Genomic DNA, 25,870 nt, shown 5'->3' on the forward strand with positions numbered 1-25,870 from the left:
AATAGAATTAAATGAATCTTTTCTTGTAAAAAATATATTCACTTTACAATTAGGTTGAGAGAATTCATGCTATGATGGTTGGCTTAGATAGACTCTAAATTTATGGTATTTTTGAGTCTGCAGATTTAGTTATTGACACATTTGTTACTTTTTTTAATTGACTCGAATAAATCACTGAGTTTTGCAAGTCAAAAAAACTCCCTCTGGTGAGCCAGAGGGTGGTGAATGGAGCTTAGTGTGACAAAAAGGTGTCAGAATTGATTGACAATTTGAAGCAGCCAAATGAAATTTTTTCAGGAAATCACATTTGATTAATTTGTTCCTATTGTTTATACCTCAAGACATAATATCTGTAAAGACCATCTCTTTGACAATTGAGTGTTGGTTAGGCAATCATCCATGTAATGCTTAACATCCAGGTAATTTTCCAATCTCTGAATATATTCTCACAAATAAACAAAACACCAAGACTTGTCACTATGGCACACTGAACTGATATAAGAAAACTTCCTTTTCCTACTCCAAACACAAATTCTGAATATGGCAAAGGGATCCCAAGTGGACACAGGGGTCTGAATGATATTAGAATTGCAACATTAAACCTGACATACATTTATTCATTCATTTATTTTTTTATTAACATACAATGCATTATTTGTTTCAGGGGTACAGGTCTGTGATTCATCATTCTTACACAATTCACAGCGTTCACCATAGCACATACCCTCCCCAATGTCCATCACCCAGGCACCCCATCCCTCCCACCCCCCCCACTCCAGCAACCCTCAGTTTGTTTCCTGGGATTAAGAGTCTCTTATGGTTTGTCTCCCTCTCTAGTTTCATCTGGTTTTATTTTTCCCTCCCTTCCCCTATGCTCCTCTGTTTTGTTTTTTAAATTCCACATATTGAGTGAAATCATATAATTGTCTTTCTCTGATTAACTTACTTCGCTTAGCATAAATCCCTCTCGTTCCATCCATGTTGTCGCAAATGGTAAGGTTTCATTTTTTGATGGCTGCATAATATTCCATTGTATATGTATACCACTTCTTCTTTATCCATTCATCTGTTGATGGACATCTAGGCCCTTTCCATAGTTTGGCTACTGCGGACATTGTTGCTATAAACTTTGGGGTGCATGTACCACTTTGGATCACCACATTTGTATCTTTGGGGTAAATACCCAGTAGTGCAATTGCTGGGTCATACAGTAGCTCTATTTTCAACTTTTTGAGGAACCTCCATACTGTTTTCCAGAGTGGCTGCACCAGCTTGCATTCCCACCAGCGTGTAGGAAAGTTCCCTTTTCTTTGCATCTTCGCCAACATCTCTCATTTCCTGACTTGTTAATTTTAGCCATTCTGACTGGTGTGAGGTAGTATCTCATTGAGGTTTTGATTTGTATTTTCCTGATGCCGAGCAATGTTGAGCACTTTTTCATGTGTCTGTTGGCCATTTGAATGTCTTCTTTGCAGAAATGTCTGTTCATGTCTTCTGCCCATTTCCTGATTGGATTATTTGTTCTTTGGGTGTTGAGTTTGATAAGTTCTTTATAGATTTTAGATACTAGCCCTTTATCTGATACATCATTTGCAAGTATCTTCTCCCATTCTGTTGGTTGTCTTTTGGTTTTGTGGACTGTTTCCTTTGCTATGCAAAAGCTTTTTATCATGATGAAGTCCCAATAGTTCATTTTTGCCCTTGCTTCCCTTGCCTTTGGCGATGTTTCTAGGAGGAAGTTGCTGTGGCTGAGGTTGAAGAGGTTCTGCCTGTGTTCTCCTCAAGGATTTTGATTGCTTCCTCTCACATTTAGGTCTTTCATCCATTTTGAGTCTGTCTTTGTGTGTGGTGTAAGGAAATGATCCAGTTTTATTTTTCTGCATGTGGCTGTCCAATTTTCCCAACACGATTTGTTGAAGAGACTGTCTTTATTCCATTGGACATTCTCTCCTGCTTTGTCGAAGATTAGTTGACCATAGAGTTGAGGGTCCATTTCTGGGCTCTCTATTCTGTTCCATTGATCTATGTGTCTGTTTTTGTGCCAGTACCATACTGTCTTGATGATGACAGCTTTGTAATAGAGCTGGAAGTCCAGAATTGTGATGCCACCAGCTTTGCTTTTCTTTTTTGACATTCCTCTGGCTATTCAGGGTCTTTTCTGGTTCCATACAAATGTTAGGATTATTTGTTCCATTTCTTTGAAAAAAGTAGATGGTATATTTTGATAGGGATGCATTAAATGTGTAGATTGCTCTAGGTAGCATTGACATCTTCACAATATTTGTTCTTCCAATCCATGAGCATGGAACGTTTTTCCATTTCTTTGTGTCTTCCTCAATTTCTTTCATGAGTATTTTATAGTTTTCTGAGTACAGATTCTTTGCCTCTTTGGTTAGATTTATTCCTAGGTATCTTATGGTTTTGGGTGCAATTGTAAAAGGGATTGACTCCTTCATTTCTCTTTTTTCTGTCTTGTTGTTGGTGTATAGAAGTGCCACTGATTTCTGTGCATTGATTTTATATCCTGCCACTTTACTGAATTCCTGTATGAATTCTAGCAGTTTTGGGGTGGAGTCTTTGGGCTTTCACATGCAAAGAGTGAGTTTTGACTTCTTCTTTGCCAATTTGGATGTCTTTTATTTCTTTTAGTTGTCTGATTGCTGAAGCTAGGACTTCTAGTACTATGTTCAATAGCAGTGGTGATAGTGGACATCCCTGCTGTGTCCCTGACCTTAGGGGAAAAGCTTTCAGTTTTTCCCCATTGAGAATCATATTTGCTGTAGGTTTGTCATAGAACCTGACATACATTTAAGAAGTGAGATCTTTACACTTCTGAGGGTCCTGAGACAAAGCCTGAGGCCATGTATGGAATGGATAGGAACTGAGTTCCCTAAATCATGGTAGAGACACAAAGGTCTGTACCTTTAGGTTTTGTTTGTTTGTTTGTTTTGTTTTATTCACCCATTAAACAAATAGTGATTGAGGGTTCACTGTCTACTAGGCACTGGTAGGATAGCAGTGAAAAAAAGAAAAAGAAAGGAAAGGAAGCAAAACTCTCTGTCCTTGTGTGGAAGGGAGGGGAGAGATAAGGTAAAGCAGTATACATTAGACTGTGATAGATGATGTAGAAAAATAAACAGGTAAGAGATAGAAGGAATGTGGTATTTCTGTTAAGTCTAAATGAAGTCTTTTGAGAAGTGTTTACTAAAAAAATATCTTGAAGTAAAGAATGAAAGGTGAGTCAAGGCCTTAGAGACATATCCATGTGTACACCCAGGCAGAAGAAACCACAATTACAAAAGCCCTCAGTTAGGAACCTTGCAGGAAAATTCAAGAACAGTAAGGTGACCATTGTGAAGAAACAAAAAAAGAGAACAGAGAAAGAAAATATAAGGAAATTATATTACAAAGTTGAATGTTAATGAGCAGACAGAGGACATGGATATGTTTAAGGGAAGTAGGGGTGAAAGTGGGAAGTTTAATTCTTAGGCTATGGTAATCATCCAGGCAAGAGATGATGGTGGATTGACCAGACTGGTAACAATAGAGGTTATGAGAATATCCTGGCTATTGTTCTAAGGCGAAGTCCCTAGGGTTTGCTCACAGATTGTGTATATGTAAGATAGTTAGAAAAAAGTCAAAAAATGACACCAAAATTTTTGTTTTGATACTGGAGGGATGGAGTCATTAGCTGAGATGAGGAAGATTGTAAAAAATGCCATTTTGGCAGAAAAACCAGAACTCCGTCAAAAGATATGCTAAGGTTAAGATGGCTATTAGAAATCTAAGTAGCTGTCAAGTAGACAATTAGATATATGAGTCTAGATTTGATGGGAAATGTCTGGGTTAAAGATGTAAATTGGGAAATCATCAGTGTATAGATAATATTTAAAGCCACCAGACAGGGTGAAATCACCAAGGAAATAAGTATAGATAGATTCATGGTTATTAAATCATATTCTTGAAAGACTGTACCTCCTGGCCCAGGGTAGGCTGAAAATTGGGTGCCCAGGGCTGTAACTAGGAAAAGATTCATGTGTTTACAACTAGAAAACCAAACCTGCTACAGGTGAGAGGGTGGGAATCTGTATTCATCCTTCTCACCTTAGCACAAAACTTACATTGATAAATTAATAAGAAATCTGGCACACTTTAATGTAAACTGTGAGTCTCTAGGGAGAGAAACAAAGCTCTGCAGCATAAAATGCTTCTTGACTTAGGAGTCTCCATAAAACAACATTCCCACTAAAGATGACCTAGCTGTCAGTATTTACAAACCACAATAAGATATCAGTAAGTACTTAAAAAAGGGGGCGGGGAATGTACACACGAAAAGCATGTTATGAAAATAAATGCCATCTTTGAAAAACTGAAAAAGATGATTAAAAGATGATAGATGTATTAAAGTGGATTACACATACATGGAGCAAGACATATAGTGCATTAGAAGATAGATTTGGGGTGCTATCCATAATGCATCTCAGAAGGATAAAGAGAATGAATATATGAGGAAGAAATTAAGAGATGGAGAGAATGGAATTAAAAGGGCCAACTTAAATTTAATGAATACTAAAGGACAGAATGAAGAAAATGAAAGGATAATGGCAGGCAATTTTCTAGAACTGAAGAAAGTTGTTAAGTCTTCAACTTGAGGGAGAATCCTAGTGTCTTAAGTATAAATAAAAATAAATCCTCTTTTGCTCAGGCCCATGATACGGGTAGGATGGGCAAGTGTCACGATCTTCACACTGCCAGGAGGCCCCGTAGCCACTGATGAGATCATGATAAACAGTACATGTGGGCACAGCCCTGAAGCCCAACCCCTTTAGAGGTGCTTCCTACGCAAAGGGAATTCTGCTGGAAAAAATAGGTGTTGAAGCCAGACAGCCAAATTCTGCCATCAGGAAGTGTGTCAGGGTCCAACTGATCAAGAATGGCAAAAAAAACCATAGCCTTTGTACCTAATGATGGTTGTTTGAATTTTATTGAGGAAAATGATGAAGTTCTAGTTGCTGGATTTGGTCACAAAGGTCATGCTGTTAGTGATGTTCCTGGGGTTTGCTTTAAGGTTGTCAAAGGAACCATACATAAAAATGTATGTATGAAAATACATACATTTCTTTTGGCCTTATACAAAGACAGGAAGGAAAGACCAAGATCATAGGTTTTGATGGTGAACTATGACAATAATAAATTTTCATATTCCAAAAAAATAAGTAAATCCACACCTAAACTCAACAGCTGGACTGACCTTAGACCTTCTCAAAAGTAACGATACATGTAAGAAGAAAATAAAATAATATATTCAAGAAACTGAGGGAAAATCATTGTCAATCTAGAATTATATAGGTAGTTACACCACCATTCAGGAGTGAAAGGGAAATAAACACATTCTCAGGCAAAGACAGAACCAGTTTTGTCATACATAAACCTTCCCTTAAGCTCTGATAGAGATTCATTAGATTTTTGCATTTGTGTTTTCGTTTTTGGCACAAACACTTTAAGTCTAAATAGGGATTGCCCTGTTGAGAAGAGAGGGTGTGAGAGAGAAGGAAACAAAACTATTTATATTTTTATGTATTTTGAATGTATTTGGCCTCAAGAAACAAATCTAAAATGGTTTAAATTGTTATAAAAATGACTAATAGAAATCAAGAGGTACAGTAGGCTCTTGGTTAGTAAATCAGCGGCTCACTGATATTAGCAAGGGCCCAATATTTTGCTGTGACTTCAGTTGCAACTGGAATTTGCCAGCTAACTTTGGAGCCATATATTAACTGTAGCAGTTCCATAAATGATACACAGGAATAACCAGTCTCAGAGGAATTCATGGGTCTATTCTGTTCCTGCTTATTAGGGCAAAAACAACAACAACAACATAAGATAACACAGTGAGGATAAATTTTCCAAAAGCCCCAGGTAGACTTCCCTCATGATCCGTTGAACAAGGTTAGAGCATATTCCCATTACCGAACCTGGAGGAGAGAAAAGAGCTATTGTAATTCGCATAGAACTATTCACTGGGGGAAGATTTGATGTTGAGGAATTAATCACAAGGAAGAGAAAGGGATCAGGTAGGAAGTGTAGAAATCTAAGGCCTTATCTCCCTCCAGAGGAGGATGAACATATTGACATATTTATCTGTATTTAATTTAGATATAACCAGATAAACAGTAACCCCAAAAACCCGGTGAATAACACTAAGAACACGAACAACATACAAAAACTCGTGAAAAGCAGAGAGTATTACAAGAAAGATAAAATTATCTGGAAGACTTTTTAATCACAAACCTTTAGGTAAAGAACATAGTTTCAAAGTACAGAGGGAAACTGACAGGGGTAGCACAGATGCACCACCTGAAAATCCATGCCCATTTAGATTTTTCTCAAGCAAATACAATGATATGCTATTGAATGCCTTTAATCCTCCCTGTTGTGTTGCTGCTGACTTGAGACTTGGTACAAGAGCCAGGGGAGCCAAATATTTGTAAATGTTTAATTTAATAGAAGTCTAGTCTTTCTAGTACAAATACTTCCTAAAAATAGTAATGTTGTCCACAGTATACAAAGTGAGTGGTATATCATGTTTTGTTTTTTTTCTTCACTCTGTCAGGGCAAATTCTAGGTAGGACAGTCAAAGAAGTTCCATGCCCAGTAGAGAAAAATAATCAAGAGCCAACTTGCTTAAAAATATGCTCCACCTGTCCTTGCTCTGTATAGCCAACTCACTTCTTTTAAGGACCTAGAGTTGGCATGGCAGGGAGGAAGGAGGTGGTTTGTCTAACCAATAACTAGTAGGCAACCACACCACACAAACTTCTGCAGCAAACATACAACCCTAACAGGCATACATCAAACATAGCCCCTCTTCATGCTCTACTGGATGTAAATTCACTGCTTCTTTATTATTTAATGGTTATATTTTGCATCACAACATCTCTGTATTTGGAGAAAGGGACCACCATGACTGGTTTTCCAGGAACTGACCAAAGTTGACTGGTGTATCTATACTACATGCTAGATTGTTCACTGGCAGTGTTGTCAGTCACTAGGGGACATCATTTGGGAACTCAAATGACCTAAGATAAGATCCTTAAATGAAGTGAGAGGGCTGAGGTTTCTAGGAAAATTGAATCAGAATAAAGACTTTTCGGATTTTTATTTAGATATAAGAGAACTGACAAGTAGATTAGCATGTGAGATCAGGAGTCAGAGATGGAGAGAAAGCCCAGTATGTGAAGAGAACATGAATATTTGTTACCTACCAAACCCACCTGGGATGGAATTCTGGCTCTGCCATTTACCAGCTTTTTGACTTTCAGCAAGCTGTATTTAACTGTTTTGAAAACATTTCTTCATCTGTAAAATCAGGGTTTTTGTGAAGAGTAGAAAATTATTTTTTTTAAGATTTTTTAAAAATTTATTTGACAGAGAGAGAGACAGCAAGGGAGGGAACACAAGCAGGGGGAGTGGGAGAGGGAGAAGCAGGCTTCCTGCGGAGCAGGGAGCTGGATGTGGGGCTTGATCACAGGACCCTGGGATCATGACCTGAGCCGAAGGCAGACGCTTTATGACTGAGCCATCCAAATGCCCCAAAATTATTTTTTTAAAGATCTTTTAGATATTAATAGTTAACACTTGTTGAGTGCAGTTTTTAATAAACAGATGTCACCTAACATTATATTCTTTTCATATTTCTAGTATCTACTTTTTCAGAATTACAAGCCCATAAAACAACAAGAAAACTTTCAACTGAAATAACTGTCAAATCCCGCTTTCCTGCCTTCAAGATGCTTAATTAGGTTCTCTGACTTTGTTTTGCCATATATAAAGTGTGTAATTGGAGTAGGTAATTCATAGTATCTCTTCCAATTCTAAATTTATGAGGACTAGTTTAGGCAGAGGTGAAATAGAAGCTCACTCAAATGAGACCGGTGATGATCAAAGTGCCAGAAATCCTCCATAAAGAAGTCATCTTTGCATTGACCACAGCCCTATCTTGGCTTCTTTAACATACAAACCTATGTAAGAAATTGTGCACTTTGGTCTTTTATCCTAAATTGTGAAAGACTCTGTCATCTCCTTCTCTCCTGGTAGCCTCGAGTGCACAAGAAATATTGCAGGACTAGAGGGAGCAGAGGATGTCAAAGGCTCTCTGATGCATTAATATTTTGCTAAGGGCCAGCTTGAATATAAGATAGAACCCAATTAGGCCTCGGGGGAAACAGATTTGCAAATGGGAGTTGAATAGCAACTTGGTGTTACAGCAGCAGAAACCCACCTATTAATTTGTGGATCTCAGATTTTTGTATACACAACAGTTAAATTCATTTCCAACCTTGTTACCAAGACTTTTGCAGAAACAAATAATAGATGTCTCTGACATGTTACAGCATGGAAGCAGGAAGTCTAATTAAATAAACTTGTTCAATAGCAAGTATATCTATTAGTCAGTGATATAAGCATCAGCAGGTTGATGAATGTATAAATTTTTCATAAAGTATTTGAATGTCTCCCTGACAGTCATTTGTCCCTAGATGTACATAGTTATCCATACTTGGATATGAGATTAAGGCATTTCAAAAAAATTTTTTGTTTTTATTGTGAAATATAACACATACTGAAAGGGCATAAAACATAAAGTTTACAGCTTAATAAATTATTATGAAGCAAACATAAGTAGGTCAAGAAATGTAAAGTTGCCATCACTCCAGAAGCCCCCACATGACTTCCCAATAACAAATATTTCTGGGCCACTCCCTCTTTACTTAAAAGTAAAGTTAAAGATGATCTTCCTGGTAATTGCTTTCTTGTTTGTCTTAGAGTTCTATATTGTTGGTGTGCACCTCTAAACTCTCTAGGTTACTTTTGCCTGGTTTATTGGAGCTGTTCGCGTTGATTTATTTCACTAGAGCTTGTTCACTTTCGTTTTATGGTATTCTGTTGCATGACTGTACCCCACTCAGTGCATTCAGTCTTCTAATGTGTCCAGTTGAGTTGTTTGGGTTATTTCCAACAGTACTCTTAGGAACATTTTGTACATGAATGCTGGTATCATGTACACACATTTTGGGGGGAATACATATAGGAATGATATGGTCTATTTACTGTTTATTACTGTTATATATGTGTGTTTAACAGAATAATCCAAAGAGTTTTCCAAAGTAGTTGTAAAACTTAAATTCCCATAAATAACATATAAGATATATTAAATGTTAGCACTTGCCAACATTTGATATCTCCGTCTTTTTCTTTTTTTAATTTAAATTCAATTAGCCAACATATAGTACATCATTAGTTTCAGATGTAGTGTTCAATAATTTATCAGTTGCGTATAACACCCCGTGCTCATCAGTCTTTTTCATTTTAGTCTTTCTGGTGGATATTGATTTTCCTTTTTATGATTACTAGTGAGGTTTAGCACCTTTTCATGTGCTTTTTGGTCTTTTGGATATGTTTTTTGTTGTGAAGGACTTGTTACCTACCCATTTTTAAGATAGGATTGGACATCTCTTTCTTACTGATTTATAAAAGGTTCTTTCTTTTACTCTCCTCATTTATCTCTATCATGTATTTTTCTTATTAATCATTTCAGTATGGTATGATCCTTTTGTTGGTTTCATGTTAGCAGGATCTTCTCCTACTCTTTAGCCTGCCTTTTATTTTCTCAACAGTGTTCCTTTGATGAAGAGATGTCCTTAATTATTTTTAGTGGCTTTTATAACTTGTTTGGAAATATTTTTCTGTATTACCTTCTGGAAGCATTATTATTATTTTTAATTTTGGGCTGTTTACATTGAATTCTACAATCCACTTGGAATAAATTTTTGTTTACCTTGTAAGGAAGAGATTACATTTCATTGTCTTCCAATAGAAAATCAGTTGTCCCAACATCATTAACTACAATGACTTTTATTTCTTTCTCTACTCCCCAGAGTTTCACCTTTGTAACCAATCAAGTATCCTTGTAAGTATGGATTTCTTTCTGGCCAATTGGTATATTAGAATATCCTTGCATTAATCATATTCTTCTAGTTAGTTACCTGCCTATACAATCTGACTTGATTTCAGGGGAATAAGTCCTTCTACTTTATTTCTCATCTTTAAGAGTGAGAGTTTCTTGGCTATTCTTGGTTCTTGCATTTCCATATGGCTATTAATACCAGATTTCATGTTGCATAAAATATAGTTTGGGATTTTGTGTGAAATGCCAATTGATCTGAAGGTCAGTTTGAGGGAATTAACATCTTTACAATATTGTGCCTTTTAACTCATTTGTGTTATATATCTTTCAGTGTATTTGATCTCTATGTCAATAATTTCTAGTTTTCTGCTTAGATTTCATATATAAACATACATGTATATGAATAAAAAAGTATATATTCCTATATATGTAGTTATAAATCTTTTTGAGAAAAAAATGTTCGGTTGTTACTAAACAGAAAAACATTGGATTTTTTATATTGACTATATAAACAACTTTGTTGAACTTTTTAAATTAATTCTAGTAATTTGTAGAGTCTTTTGGAGATTTTGCCCACAACCATATTATTCATGAAAATGAAAGTTTAATTTACATTTTTCCAGTATTCTTTTTATTTATCTTGGATTACTCAGCTAGGTAGATCCCACTAGTATACACAGGAATGTGCCATTTTGAATATCAGGAGGAAAGTTTTTAATACCTCACCAGCTAGTATGAAACTTCTTTTTCTATTTCATACTGTTTAGCAGTTAAAGAAGTTAGGATAAGAGAGTTTATAGATAGATGTTGAATTTTATTAAATACATTTCTGTAACTATTGTTATGATAATAGATATTTTCTCCTTTAATCTATGAAATGTGATGAATTTTGATTGAATTTTAAATATTAAACCATCCTTGAATTCATGGACTAAAAATTATTTATTTTTTTCTTTATTTTTGTAATCAGTCTGTTAATACTTTGTTTAGGATTTTTACCTCTATGGTTATGTAGGAAATTGGCCTATAATTTTCTTTGTTCTTAGTGTCCTTGTCAGATTTAAGATCAGTGCTTTGATAGGTTCATAAAATAAACTGTAGACTTTTCACTCTTTTCTCTATTTTTGCATAGATTTTGTGAAAGCTAGGCATTATTTCTCAAATATTTAGTGGAATTTGCTGGTAAATCTCTTCAGTTTTATATTTTAAATTATGAAAATTTTTCTATTTATTGATTCAATTTAACTAATTTTCTATGTCTTTTAGATCAGATTTAAAAGTCATACTTTCCTAAAAGTATGCCCATTCATCCGTATCTTCTAATTATTATATTTATGTGTTAGATTTATAATCCTGACTCATACTGGTTATTTGTATTGTTGGATCAGATATTTGAGCAGGAGACTAATTTCATCAATGTTTTTAATCAATAAATTTTTGACATTGATAGATGGGTGGACAGATAGTTCTATTTATTCTTTTATTATTTTCTTCATTCTGTTTTGTTAGGTTTATTTTGCTTTTCTTTTTCAAACTTTTAGATGCTTGACTTTTGGTATTTTAGTTTCTTTTCCATGTAAACAGTTAAGGTTATAGATGTTCATTTAAGCACCACTTTGGTGACCCCACACAAGTTGTGTTATGTAGTGTTTTCAGGTGTTATTAGTTTTAAGATATTTCCTAAGTTCACTTGTCCTTTCTTTATTGTCTCATGAATTATTTAAAAGCAAATTTCTTAATTTTAAATAGAAGTTTTTGTCAATAGAATCTTTTGATTTTTATTTCTAGCTTGTATGCCTCATAGCCATGTGGTGACACAAAATTGTTTAAGAATAATTGTATAGTCAGTATATAATCATTTTTGTAAACTTCATGGGTGCTACAAAAAGTTTTATAATGTATTTGTTGAGATCTCTGCTCTAGGTATGTGACCAATCATATATATCTTATCTTCTACACTTAATTTCATGATGTTTTGTCTTCTTGATATATATGATTTTGATAATGTATATTCAAATCTCTCAATGTGATTGTGGATTTGATTTTTTCTGTAATATTTTTATCAATTTTGTTAGAAATTTTTTTTAAGATTTTATTTATTTGACAGAGTGAGAGAGACAGTGAGAGAGGGAACACAAGCAGGGGGAGTGGGAGAGGGAGAAGCAGGCTTCCTGCTGAGCGGGGAGCCTGATACAGGGTTCAATCCCAGGACCCTGGGATCCTGACCTGAGCTGAAGGCAGATGTCTAGTGACTGAGCCACCCAGGTGCCCTGGTTTTGTTTGAATTTTTGAGGCCATGATGTCTGACACAAACAAATTTAGACTCTGTTGAAGTAATGCTTTCATTGCAATTTCTTTTTCTCTTAAAGTTTATTTTCTCTGATATTAATATAATTGTGCCGTATTTCTTTTATGTGGTGTTTGTATTTATATTTTTCCCTACACTTTTGATATTGGTATATTTTAGTTGTGTGTCTTATAAACATATAGGTTTTTTTGTGACATTATTTGTCTTTTAAGTAGACTAATTGATTCATTCACATTTAATATGATTGCTGATTAAATCCTGGTTTAAATCTATCATTCTGTTAAAGACAACTGAAGAGAAAAGATGAACAAGTAATTGTTTTCTGAAAATTTCAAAATCCTGAAGACCTAACCAAATAGTAAGAATTTTTCAGGCCAAGATCTCAGGGAATATCGAAATCCAGAAGACTGACACTGGCATTTGAGACTGTTCTGCCTTAAGGCTATTTCTCTACTCTATAGTCTCTCTCTTTAAGGATCACAAATAACTGACAAATTTCATGACAAACTGTTTGTAGCTGAACATCAAGAGAATTGCCCAAATAGTGATTTAAATCTGATTTTGCTAGAATCACAGACTTCATTAAGTTAATCATTGTTCAGAGAGCCCCAAATGCAGAGCACAGTTTAAGATATTATAGAGAAATCAGGTATATGGGACAAGGGAGGAACTACCTTTCCTGACATAGTCATAACCCTAAGCGACAGGGCACCTGGGTGGCTCAGTTGGTTAAGCGGCTGCCTTTGGCTCAGGTCATGATCCCAGGGTCCTGGGATCGAACCCCACATCAGGCTTTTTGCTCACCAGGGAGCCTGTTTCTCCCTCTTCCTCTGCTGCTCCCCCTGCTTGTGCTCTCTCAAATAATTAAATCTTTAAACAACAACAACAACAACAAAACCGCTAAGAGACAGTGATTGATTTGGGAATAATAAAAAGTCTTATTTTGAAAAAGGCAAAAGTAGGGGCACCTGGGCAGCTCAGTTGTTTGAGCATCTGCCTTTGGTTCAGGTCATGATCCCAAGGTCCTGGGATCGAGCCCCATGTCATGCTCCCTGCTCAGTGGAGAGTCTGCTTCTCCCTCTCCTTTGCTCCCCCCCCACTCATGCTCGCTCACGCTCTCGCTTTCTCTCTCGCTTGTGCTCACTCACTTGCTCTTGCTCTCTCTCACTCTATCTCAAATAAATAAATAAAATCTTAAAAAAAAGACAAAAGTATATAGGATCATAATGTATTTTAATCTTCCATATTCTAAAGTTTGATCTATGAAAAGACAAAGATTTTTAGGAATACAGAGTTTCATAAATATATCTATGGAATGTCTTCTAGATTTTAGAAAATTCCATACAACTTATGCATGTATGCCTACAAAATGAAACAGTCAAAACTTAACTTACAGGGTTTTATTTTCCCATACCTTTTTTTCCTAGGAAAGATGTTGGAAAAATTAACAGAGGATAACAAGGAAAATTGAGAAGGGAACAGGTGACCTGGGAAATAGTAAAACCAAAGAAAAACAAAGGGAAACTGAGAGGAGAAAAAGTAAATGAGTGGTGTGAAGAGATAAAGAAACCTAAAGGAATAATATTCTTCAGCCTTTACCATCAAAATTTATTCATATATTCTCAAATCTAAAGGGCAAACATTAAAATTTACCATAATGAAAGCGTGATTATTAGGAGACTTGGTGATGCCCCCAGTGAATGTTCCCCACCTCCCAGTTATGCTGCCCTTACCTAGGTACCTGCCACATGGATGCGCTTGGAATTGAATGAAATCTGCATTAGATGGAGACTGTACTAAACACACCCTAGGATACAAGAACCAGAGGGACTAGTCAAACAAAAACTCAAAGCAGAAGGTTAAGTTTTAATACTAGAAAGACCGAGCCCAAACACAATTTTGCCTGAGCCAAGATTGAGCTTATAGAAGCAGGAGTTTATTCATATATTCATGGGATCAGACAGGAATGGTTTGGGATGGAGGAAGGTGACTCATAAAGTGATTGTTGCAAATATCACTGGGTTTTTGCTGCCTGCATTATTGGTGGCAAAAGTAAAAACCAAAGAGTAGTTAAGGCTTCTGTTGTTAAAGACATTTAATATGATTGCTTCCTTTCTAACATGCTATTTTAGCACTCTTTAATTGCTAAAATTAGAAACTTGGCCTTCTAAATGTCAAATTATGTGAAAACATATGGAATGAAATAAGTCTAGAAGGGACAAGAGAATGGAAAAGACATATACAACAACCTTATTCTCCTCTCTAAAACTATGTTTTTGCTTTATCCTCTTTCTAAAATGCCTGCACATATACCTCTATCTCGACTCCTTGGCCTCAACTCCTCTGTGCTCATAGAAATTTCTTTTATAGACGACAACTTAGGATCAATGAAGTCATATATATCAGTTTCAGGCTGCAACAAATGGCTTTTTTTAATGAAATCTTTCATTTTTTTCAAATGAAATCTGTCATATACCACCTTGCATATGTCATCTCTTTATACCAGGTTTCCTCTATGAGTATTTTTAATTTCAATATAATTAATTTTAATGTAATTTGTACCAGTAAGTTTTCAATACATGCTGATTGATATCCTAGCATGATAGTTCTAGCTTTGATGATTCTCTTAATGGTGATAAAGAGAAAAGCTGAAATGATACCTGTCTAAATGGAGGAAATTTTTGAATACACAAATCTGAAAGATGGCATTGCAGTTATAATTTTTACTACACAGTGAATCATTAAAGGTCAACTCAAGATAAAACCAACTGCAAGTTTACCCTCCTCTTGCTCCTTTGTGGTCATAATTGATAACAGTGGAAGGTCTGTGATATTTAGGGGAAGAGATAAGGATTATATGAAGTCTGATACAATAAAGTTAGGTTATTTTTTCCTTTGGGTACTACAAAATGTTGTTCTTTTATAGAATTGAAGCTCTCTGGCTTTTCTATAAGTGTCCTGGGAAGCCCATATTCCCAAAACAGAATCAGTAGTTTCCATATCAATGTGAATTTTTTTTTTTTACACTCTTGTAATTTTCTTCTCAACCATTCCCACATGCACCAACACTGTCTCCACGGCTTCCCTTAGGAAATTGTATTCTTTTAGAGAATTGCTTGGCCCATGAATGCATATTATCTCTCATCTTGAAAAATGCCAATAAAAAAGCAAATAATATTTGTTCTCTAAGATGTTTGCTACAAACCATGACTGATTAGTGTTATATGTGACATCCACAAGAACAGTAATCAAGGTTACGTTAGCATTGATTTTTACAGAGGTGAAGTCTCTTTGATGTATTACTGCATCAACACCTGCAATGACAAAATTTGCACATGAAATTAATCCCAATTAATTTTACTGTTTGTAGATAGCACTGGCTCTTTTATGTTACAAAATAAATATTAATTTAGTGACTTTTTTCACCTTGTGAGGCTTATTTAGTTAAGGGAGGGAGCCTTTATTGATCAGTATCCTGCAATATAAAATAAAGGTTAGACAATTGAAGGGGCCTGGAAAACTAATCCAGTCAATTGGGAGCAACTCAGGTCTTAAGGCATTGTAGCACTATTTTATTTTCATTTTTACTACTTTAGCTTTGAATTCAGGTTTCTGAGTTAAAAATACTCAATCCTATATGACCTATATTGAATATTGACTTTTACCAACACATGAATTTATTACACTTCTTCACATACCTATTGGCTTGGCCACTGTGTTTAATGGCCTTGGCCAGCATTCTCTGTAATGGAAAAAAGAAAAATTTTTGAACCCCATGATGGCAAACAGAACTGAGTAGTGGCATTTGTTGAGGGCCTTTTCTGTGGTTTCTTTAGCCTTTTTCAAAAACTTCTGTGAAAACTGGACCCATGAAGGAGGATAGCTCCTTATGTTCTCACAATGATGGAAGGACTTCTCAAAATCATATTTCTAAGAAAACTGAAGTTTATTCTTCAATTCGTAATATTTTTAAAATATAAACATCCTTGCATTACACACATCTCTAATCATACTATTGGTGGGGGCTGGGGGAGCTAGGTCTCATATGTGTCATAATTATATGTGTAAACATTATATTGTGCTTTAAAATAGGAGACCATCCTGAAACCATTGAATCGCCTCAGAAATCTCCATCTTTTCCTCACTTTCATTGGCTTCTCAGAGTTCATAGCTCCTATTTACAGATTCTGATGTATTGGCTAATTTCACATTCAGTTGCCTACTAGAGAAAGGATCTTCCATACTTTACAAAGACTTATCAATTTGCATAGTTACATTTCTGTGCATTCAGAGATACACTGTAACTTTTGGATATGGTCAAATTCTAGATGACTGACTTGACTGGGAGACACCCTTTCTCCAGATTAACTTTAATTTACCATTTTTATAATCTAATAACCATAGCCCCCTAATTTATCTAATTGAAACTTTTGGGTAGATATGATTTGACCTATAACATTGACATTGAAACTGTTAAGCAATGAACTGAGTAATTATAGTAAATTTTGGTATTTTTAGCTTATCAATTCCTCTCTCAATAGGCAATAATTTCTATTGTTTTATCTAAGATAATTTAATACTCTGTTGTTAAAAGGATCTCAAAGAAAATACATCTTCACATTTGGGCAATTTTTAAATAGCTGACTATGATAAGATATCTGTTTAGTGATGTAATATTGTGAAGGAATATGTGGCACAATATACAGAGATTAGGCTCTGAAATCAGATGCTGTATTTATATCCGGCACTTGCATTTACTGATTACATGACCTTTAGTCTAGTTATATATACTAACTACCTTTATATCTCTTTTATGCTTTTAAAATATTCCCCAAAGCAGAACTCCATAAATAATTTCTGTCATTATACTTACTGCCAGAACTCAAGATGTTAATAGGTTGTCACCAAAGGTTAGATGACATATTTAATTGTCTCTAATCCTCATACTGACCCTGCAAGGTGAACATATCATACCACCTTCATTGTAAAATAGGCCCCTTGTTTGGAGGCAATTTCATGCAGGGTCTACTCTTGGTAAATCAGTTCTAAAAGACCTCAATAGTAGTGCCAACTAGACATTGCCTACAAGGAAAGCAAATCCACACCCTGAAGAGAGAAAAATTATGGTGTAGTAGGAACACACTACTACTATTTATTCCAGAGGAGTCTGATGTAATCAACTTGTAGGTGGTTTGCTGGTCTTCTCAAGGGGGGGACTATGGCCAGTTCTCAGCCTGTCTTTGCTGCTAACAAGAGAATACTCAGTAGCAACAGTAGTCAGATCAGCTTGCTTTGAATGGAGCCCAAATGTGGGCTCATTTAGAGTCTTCATCTTTGAAATCATTCCTCGTCTGATAGTATATTGAGCAAATACCACAGTGGCTGAGAACAGGGCTAACCAACAGCCAGGAGATGAGCCATTATGTTCACCTTGTGTTTAAAAGTCTCCTCCATTGTGGATGCTTTCTGGTGGGCAATGAAGTGAAGGGACAAATTGGCGTATCATGTACTCAGTCCCATAAATTTATCCACATACCTCTTCCCAAGATCTCATTGTCTCTAGTCTTCCAGTTTTACATCTTCCAGACCCTGACTGATGGGCTAAACCATATGCCACTGCCCAGGAGTTTCTGTATATCCTTCCCTCAGTTCTGTCTCCCTCCAAATAGAGTGCCCAACCAATTTTAATGTTTGAATATCTGCCCTTTGGAAGGATTTCCCTCACCATTGTCCTTGAGGACTGCCACCATGTGTGACAGTGGTGCAATTTGCATCAGCATACCAAACTGACTCATTCCTTATCTAGGCCTGGGTTTTTTTCCTTCTCCATCAGTTGGTTTTGGGAAAACTCTCAAGAGGTTATAAGTTTGAGTTGATGGAGAAATGACAAGTGCAACAGAGAGTCTGGACTAAGTGTTTGTGCCCTCTGGAGACATTTTCATCAATATTTGCTGCGAGTCCTGCTCAACCTCATGGTATGGTAAGTACAACAGTACCCAGCTCAGGAGAGAGAGCTCTTGGCACAAGGCTTTAATGCCAATCATCAGACACCAGCCTCCACTAAGAATCATTTACATACCTGCAACTGCTTTTCAATGTCTCAGGGAATTCTGTGCCATAGAAAATGGGAACACTGTGACTTCAGCCAATATTAGAGGTGGATATGATCCAAGGCTCCAAAAGTATCTGATTCAAGGAACTTCCATTCTTGTTTGGGCAATGAGATAAGGATATTTGTAGTATTTGTAAAACAGTTAGCTATAATCAATCAAAATATTTGCTAAGACAACTACTATACCAAACACTCTCCTAGGTGCTATGAAACACAGAAAGGCATAATCCATAAACTTAAGCAGTTTTGGACAAAAGCAAAGCCAAAATCAAAACAGATAAAGGACGCAAGAAAAGCCATATTAGTACAAATCTGTGTGATACCAGCAGTGAGACAAGAGAGGGGCTGTTAGCCAATTTTACAGTTGGCATAATTTAAGAATTCGAATTTAGGTTTCAGGCTATATACATGGGAAGTAAGGGCACTCTTCATTCACTGGCTAGGTCAGAGGCAAGTAGGTGCACTTAATGAGTCTACAGCACAGTCAAGTCCACGGTATTGATGGGTCAGAAACTCCAAGTCACTTGGGGGACAGCATTTTGAACTGAAAACACAGACTGGTTCTAGTACCAATGCTGTGCTTCCAGCAAGCTGCAGGGCAGCAGGCAAATGGTTTCACATTTCTGGAGTTATTTCTTCACCTGATTTAGAAGGTCACTGAGCTTCCTTCCCAATCCTAAAGTCTTTCTAGAGTTGGGAAATTAGGATAGTTGATACAAAATATTCCTGGTTTTTATTTCTTGTGTTTATGGTCATTTATTACCTTCATATAATATTTACCCAAGTTTCTGGTATAGAAACTTGGGCATAATAATCATTTGGTTAAGATTAAAGTAATTTTTTAACATTTATTAAAATATATATTTATAAATATCCTGTAGCATTTGCCACTGCTTCCTTGTTATACATTTTTAGGTATAGCAATTTGTGAATATTTGAAAATGCGGGTAAATATTTATTGAACAGATAATTTTGGACAAGACATTTGATTAAGTATTATGAAGACCAAAAAAGTGAGGCATTAGATACTGTGTACTTCCGGCATTTACAGTCTAAATGAGTACTTCAGCTGTGCCTAATGTGTTCACATGTGCACACCTGCACGCATATACACATTCACTCAAGCTCAATAAAAATTGGGGTTGAAATAAGAAATATAAAATATAAAAGAAGCAACCAGTAAAATCTCTAACATTGGCTATGGAGTAGAATAGTAGTGGTGAGGGTTAAAATCAGTGAGGAATGTGGCGTTTGTGAACAGTGGGAGCGCTGAGTGATAGTGCTTGACATGGGGCTTAGAAATAGTAAGACCAGCGGCGTCTGGGTGGCTCAGTCAGTTAAGCATCCAACTCTTGATTTTGACTCAGGTCATGATCTCAGGGTCGTGAGATCAGCCCCTTGGCATACCGTGCCCTGCACTGGGTATGGAGCCTGCTTAAGATTCTCTTTCTCCCTCTCCTCCTGCCCCTCTTCCTTCTCTTTCTCAAAAAAAAAAAAAATAAGTCTATAGTTAGGAAAAGAGAGTGGATAAAATACATAAACATGAGAATAGGGTAAATAGAGATATGAGTTTAGAGGACTGAAGTATATCGATTTGTTGAAGGAAAGGGCTATTTGAACCACAATGATGAGTTACTGCTGGATTATGAAGGAATGTGGTTACCAGGATAAGAAGTTAAGATTGTATTTATTAGTCAAAAAGGAAAAGGATAGTAGTTTAATGCATTATAATCATGTGCATAGGACCTAGACTGTTTTCACTTTTTGTTTATGATATTGTGTTATGTAGTAAACATATACACGTAAATTCTGCTGACCCATAAATTAGGGCTATGAACCTGACTGAAGAAAGAAAATTGATAACAGGTTTGCTTTTATTCTTTTGTTTCTGATGTCAGTACAAATAACTTAATATTGCTTGAGAAACCTAATGCATATGCTGTTTGCTGATAGACCTTAGCCACATTGTAAAGTTTAACCACAATTCCTAGGGACCTTCTAAAATTCATAGGTCTTGGGTGCCTGGGTGACTCAGTCGGTTAAGTGACTTCCTTCGGCTCAGGTCATGGTCCTGGAGTCCCTGGATCGAGTCCCACATCGGGCTCCCTGCTTGGCGGGGAGTCTGCTTCTCCCTCTGACCCTCCCCCCTCTCATGTGCTCTCTCTCTCTCTCATTCTCTCTCTCTCAAATAAATAAATAAAATCTTTAAAAATAAATAAATAAAATTCATAGGTCCTTAGTGCACATCCATATTTACTATGGATGCCTTTTACACACCCAAATATGTCTGTGCCTAATATAATGCTTCCCTGTTGATATATATTAGTATGTTCAAAGAATCCAGGCCTCTATTTGCATATGAATGTGCAATAATTCTATGAATGTGCGTGTGGGATTTAATTGTTTTTTAAACAATATACTCTTATCTTTCTGGAAGTAATTCAGGCCATCAAAGGGTTGTCAGTCATGAGCTCGCTAATTACTTTCCAATACTTAGCCTTGTATTTCCCTTTATTACTGGTGCTCTGTTCCCTCTAGTTTTACATTGCTATCAGAAAGTTCATTTAGAATCCAGTCAATCTTCCAGTGCCAAATCTGCACTTCACATTTTTTATTCAAGAAGGACACAATGGGAATATTTGTGGCTTCCAAGGAGATACTCATAAACTTTTTCCTGCATTGTCTTTGCAAAATTTCATAGAAGATAACATTCAGAAAAGAACAGATTATAGCTACAGAGTATCTGGAACAAAAATTGTCATTCTGGACTAGAAAGAAAAACAAAACTTAAGTCAGTATATGAAATTTGTATTTTTCAGTGACATGGATGCTGGTTCAGTTTTACTTACCTCCTCATTTGTTTTCTAGGCCTTGGAAGGTAGCCAGTAGATCAAAAGGAATCTAGTAGGATGATTATGAGATCATGTCTAGTAGAATCTTTCAGCAGCAACTACAAAACTGATGTGTTTCTGTTTGCTTTTTGGACAGTGTGCTGTTGGAAAGTATATAAAAGTATTACTACCAAGCAGATTATCTGAGAATAGCATTATCCCTTTCAGCAGACTGGAATAATAGTCTTTGGATTTGTTTACATCATGCCAATCATAGATATTTCTAAACATCTGGACTTTGGGCATCAAATCAATAAAACATCTGGATAACTGATTATCACTGTAATTGCTTTTATAATAGTGTAGATGCTACATATATTTAATTCTTCTCCCAAATGACATAAAAGTAGAATGTTTGGCAGCAGACTCAGATCCAGTGTTTGGGTTTTATGGCTTGCTTCCATGATGAGGTGCTCAGAAAAGGTCTTCCCTATGTTTAACTGTGCAACATATCCTTACACACATTTTTATAATTACTGATGAATAAATGTAAAATCTCAGCAAAACTTTTCCAGTAGTGAAAGACTTGGCAGGTAAGGTGGGAACAATTAGGGCAGCCAAAGGCAGATTAAGACTGTGCTGACAGTTCATTTGAAAAATGATTACAGGCAAATGCCAGTAAACCTGTTGGATATTCACGGTTTTGATGAGGGTTCAGGGTTTGTGTGATATTGAAAATGAAACACTCAAACCATGTGTGAGTCCAAGAAAAGAGAATGCCCAGTGAGAAGGAATATAATCACAATCTTATTTTGAGGCATGCATATTAAGTGGATAAGGTAGAACAATCATCTGGGCTGGTGAGACATGAGACATTCAAAGCATATTAGGATTTAAGCCAGAGTGGCTTGGAAAATGTCAGAAATTCTTAAATTGTCAAATTTGAAGGTAAAGTCCCTTGGACTACATTCACTATATTTGAAATTTAACAGACGCAATTCTCTCCTACGTGACTATTTCTACATAGTTATTTAGAGCAGGAATTCCTTAAACTGAGATAATTAGAGAGGTTTTCTAACTGTATCAATGTAGTATGGGTCTTCTTCTGTGCAAAATGTCCTTGTGTACTTAGAAGCCAGACAATTAAAGCGGAATAAGAAATTTCTTTGAGCAAATGAGCATTTTAAGTACTTGGTTCAAGCAAACTAAAAGGACCACAGTTATAATAACTTAATGTATACCATTCCTGAGTGAACTGTATTTCAAGATTTTGTATTCTAACTCAGATTCCAGGAGGACAAAATATGTCTTACGATAAATATAGTAGAACTACCTATACCAAAGTATGGGTGAATTGCAGTCATATAAATAAAGGAATCATTTCAAAAGGAAGTTCCCCCCCCAATTCTGTATACGTTTGGGCTATTTAGTTAGATGCCCCAGGGCATTATCCAGATAACTTGCTAGCCTTGAAAACAATGTTCAGCTCATCATTCATCTCCATGATATGGGGATGGTTTGCTCCTGAATTATGAGAGCATTGCCTGAGTGAGCCAAGCACAACTATGTACTGACTGAGGTGGGGTGGCAGAGGTGGCTCATAGGTTGAAAGATGAGTTGGGAGGGTAATCTAAAGCAAATAAAGAAGAACCAGCTCAAATTTTTATCATCCAAATAAATTTTTCCCTAGATGTCCAGCCTATAATGAGCTTATGACTTCATGACAAGTATAGTTTTTGTCACATGTGTGGTAGTCCTGTACTGCCTGGTGAAAGATGTTGCATTGTTTTATACCTTTAGATAATTTTATTATGTATGCAGTATAACTATGTAGTGATGAAGATGTCTTCGTGTGCAAATTATTGAGCCCAGTGAATTATTTTCTACAGTCACAACTTAATCAAAGCCCACTAGAAGCCAGGGACTATGTGTTTAAATGTTGGACTCCCATCAGTACATTGTTCAGAATACATATTAGGTGCTTAACACATGAGCTACCATGATGACTGAAGAATTTCTGAAACCTGGTGTTGTGAGAGGTAATATTGAGAAGTCGTTAATATTCATTAAAGGTGTGTTCTTTCTGGTTATTATAGAATTCTTTTTTCATACAATGTAGAAAAAAGAATATCTTCTATGAAAGAAATAAAGAACTTGTCTTTGAATACTTGCATGGTATGCCAGAAAGAGCAGTAGAACACATGCTAGGGCATATTCAGCAAGTCATTGAGCCTCAGTTTCCTTCTGTATAAATTGAAGAAAATAATCTCTGCTCCATCTTCCCTAAAGTTTGTTGTGGGAATAAAAATTAAAAGTTTGCAAGAGATTCATAAAGCAATTGTTGGTAAAAATATAAATACTATTATTTCTGTAAAAAAAAACTATTTGACATATTGGATCTATAGAAGAATGTAAAGTTAGAAGATTAAGTTATTTTCGGGCAAGATGCTCTGATCTGAAATAAATCAGTATGTGCCAAAGTTGCATGCTTTCCCATGGGGATAGCCCGGCACACATGTGGTAGGTCAAATACAGCATTTGTGAGAGGAGGTCAAAGGAAAAAAAAAAAGTTTAGAAAGTTTCAATTATAAGCCCACACAAAAATAAAAATATCTTCAGTTTTCTCATTTATTTTTATTAGTTGGGTAGAAAGAAAAATGTGTAGATCTTCTGACAACTATAACAGTTTATGAACCATAAAGTTAGGTAATAGAAGTTGTTGATTAAAAATACATGTTTTTTTGAAAAGTATTAAAAATAATAAGACACTCTGGTGTTTTAAAGGTTTGGGTGCATAAGTCTCTCATTTTGACATTTATAACGTCACTGAAACGCCTTGATTAAACATTTAACCATCGTTTGAAGTTTGTTTGTCCTTAAATTTTATCTCACAATTTGATTCAACCTCTTACTTCACTGATTTAATAAAACATACTGTTTGCAAATTATTAAATTGTAGGACTTTATTGTGGATTGTTAATATATCAGATGGGCATAAAATAGTAGTTATGGGAAAAGGTAATACTCGTAAGCTCCTTTTCTCGACTTGGGTCATTTTGCTATGTTGACATCTACTAAAGGAAAAAGCCACTGATTACTTCCAAAAGCAAGTTCTTGGTTCAAGAAGGGTAGTAAGTATGGGATCTTTAGTCTCATATACACTAGCCCATGGAAGGGCAAAGGCACAATCTTAACAAGCTAAGTAAATGTATGTGAATGCATTGCTCACAATGAAATGCATACAGAGTGAAAAATCCTATAAATATATCTTAAATTCCAGTTGTGAAAGTGTGAGCCTTTTTAAAAGCAGTACTTATTTTTGAAGACCAATATGCATTTTTCATAACAGTGTGCTAGTGTGAGGGTGACGTAGGTACATATTGTCTGAGCATGTGGATTTTAAGTCATGTGACCTTGAGTTTTTGTCCCAGCTCTGCCATTTTCTTAATGACCTAGAATACATTACTTAGATCTCTGTGCCTCAATATCCCTAAACTGGAATAGTATTACTAGTACCTATTCAAAAAGTTGTCTAGAAGGTATCTGTCGAAATGTTACTGATTGTATTAATCATGCTGTGATAAACACCACAGACTAGGTGACCTAAACAGAAGTGTATTTCATCAGTTCTAGAGGCTAGAAGTCCAAGATTAAGGGGTCAGAAGGGTTGCTTTTTGGTGAGACTTCTTTTTGGTGAAATTTATAGACGGCTGCCTTCTCGCTTTGTCCTCATATGGCCTTTCCTATGGGCACATGCATGCACACAAAAGAGGGAGCTCTAATGTCTTCCCCTTCTTATAAGGACACCAGTCCTATGGAATTTGGGTCCCACCATTATGACCTCACTTAATCTTACTTACCTCCTTAAAGGCCCTATCTCCAAACAGAGTCACCTTATGGGTTAGGACTTCAACATACACATTTTGGGAGGACATATCTCAATCCAGAGCACTGGTCCTACTTTCCATAGCTTTGGCTTGGATAGGCAGGATGCCCTCTGTGTTGAAGCACTGGTTTGTTCTTGCACTCTTCTGTCATGTCATACTTGACACATGGCTTATGACTCAGTGGGTCTCAGATTTGATTAGCAGCTCATACCTTAATTAGTTTATAGAGATCTCTAATTATATTACTCATTATGTTCATTCCTACTTGATGCTGACCTAGATTAATACCTACTAACCTAATAATCTTATTGGAGGGGAACATATGAAGAGGGGATGGGACCTGTAAGGGAGTCAGAAAATAAATCATAGAGAAGAAAAGGTTAATGCTTCTGATTTGAGGTGCTTTAAAAGGATACCAACTAGGGGCACCTGGGTGGCTCAGTCATTAAGCGTCTGCCTTCGGCTCAGGCCGTGGTCCCAGGGTCCTGGGATCGAGCCCCGCATCAGGCTCCCTGCTCTGTGGGAAGCCTGCTTCTCCCTCTCCCACTCTCCCTGCTTGTGTTCCCTCTCTTGCTGTGTCTCTCTCTGTCAAATAAATAAACAAAATCTTTAAAAAAAATTAGAAAAAAACAAGGATACCAACTAGGTCACCAACGTGGATTTTCTGACTGAAAGAGCAGTAGCTCCTTCAATATAGCTTTCAAATTACTAAGACATATATTAACTATGATTTATATTTCCACCAGAGAAGGTAGCATTCAAGGGGCC

At 36.1% G+C, this 25,870-nt stretch overlaps 1 long non-coding RNA gene across 1 annotated transcript; it reads right to left on the reverse strand.

Moving 5' to 3' along the window:
* Window positions 1-15,438: 15,438 nt before the first annotated feature.
* On the reverse strand, window positions 15,439-21,281 carry LOC141373675 (uncharacterized). The gene is made up of 3 exons (XR_012379915.1): window positions 21,234-21,281; window positions 18,352-18,479; window positions 15,439-15,586 (listed from the first exon to the last, which is right to left on the reverse strand). It is a non-coding gene; the product is annotated as an uncharacterized lncRNA (long non-coding RNA).
* Window positions 21,282-25,870: the final 4,589 nt, after the last annotated feature.

The sequence above is a fragment of the Callorhinus ursinus genome, unplaced genomic scaffold, assembly GCF_003265705.2.
Source record: "Callorhinus ursinus isolate GAN/ISIS: 27379988/994484 unplaced genomic scaffold, GSC_fseal_2.0 scaffold11, whole genome shotgun sequence".
NCBI classification, from domain to species: domain Eukaryota; kingdom Metazoa; phylum Chordata; class Mammalia; order Carnivora; family Otariidae; genus Callorhinus; species Callorhinus ursinus.